This window comes from Triticum dicoccoides, chromosome 2A (genome assembly GCF_002162155.2).
Source record: "Triticum dicoccoides isolate Atlit2015 ecotype Zavitan chromosome 2A, WEW_v2.0, whole genome shotgun sequence".
Lineage (NCBI taxonomy): Eukaryota > Viridiplantae > Streptophyta > Magnoliopsida > Poales > Poaceae > Triticum > Triticum dicoccoides.
Window position 1 is genome coordinate 14,607,766 of NC_041382.1, and position 1,480 is coordinate 14,609,245.

Here is a 1,480-nt window from a genome sequence, read left to right on the forward strand (position 1 = left end):
CCCGATACTCCGGTAAATATCTGAAACCTCCCGAAACACTTTCGATGTCCGAACATAGTCGTCCAATATATCGATCTTTACATCTCGACCATTTAGAGACTCCTCGTCATGTCCGTGATCATATCCGGGACTCTGAACTACCTTCGGTACATCAAAACACAAAAACTCATAATACCGATCGTCACCGAACTTTAAGCGTGCGGACCCTACGGGTTCAAGAACTACGTAGACATGACCGAGACACGTCTCCGGTTAGTAACTAATAGCGGAACTTGGATGCTCATATTGGCTCCTACATATTCTATGAAGATCTTTATAGGTCAAACCGCATAACAACATACGTTGTTCCCTTTGTCATCGGTATGTTACTTGCCCGAGATTTGATCATTGGTATCTCAATACCTAGTTCAATCTCGTTACCGTCAAGTCTCTTTACTCGTTCCGCAATGCATCATCCCGCAAGTAACTCATTAGTCACACTACTTGCAAGGCTTATAGTGATGTGCATTACTGAGAGGGCCCGGAGATACCTCTCCGACAATTGGAGTGACAAATCCTAATCTCGAAATACGCCAACTCAACAAGTACCTTCGGAGACACCTGTAGAGCACCTTTATAATCACCGAGTTACGTTGTGACGTTTGGTAGCACACAAAGTGTTCCTCCTGTAAATGGGAGTTGCATAATCTCATAGTCATAGGAACATGTATAAGTCATGAAGAAAGCAATAGCAACATACTAAACGATCAAGTGCCAAGCTAACGGAATGGGTCAAGTCAATCACATCATTCTCTAATGATGTGATCCCGTTAATCAAATGACAACTCATGTCTATGGCTAGGAAACTTAACCATCTATGATTCCACGAGCAAGTCAAGTAGAGGCATACTAGTGACACTCTATTTGTCTATGTATTCTCACATGTACTAAGTTTCCGGTTAATACAATTCTAGCATGAATAATAAACATTTATCATGAAATAAGGAAATATAAAGAACAACTTTATTATTGCCTCTAGGGCATATTCCTTCAGTCTCCCACTTGCACTAGAGTCAATAATCTAGTTCACATTGCCATGTGATTTAACACCAATAGTTCACATCACCATGTGATTAACACCCATAGTTCACATCGCCATGTGACCAACACTCTGTTGGAAATATGCCCTAGAGGCAATAATAAAAGGATTATTATTATATTTCCTTGTTCATGATAATTGTCTTTTATTCATGCTATAATTGTGTTATCCGAAAATCGTAATACATGTGTGAATACATAGACACCAACATGTCCCTAGTAAGCCTCTAGTTGACTAGCTCGTTGATCAACAGACAGTCATGGTTTCCTAACTATGGACATATGATGTCATTGATGACGAGATCACATCATTAGGAGAATGATGTGATGGACAAGACCCAATCCTAAACATAGCACAAGATCGTATAATTCGTTTGCTAGAGTTTTTCCAATGTCAAGTATC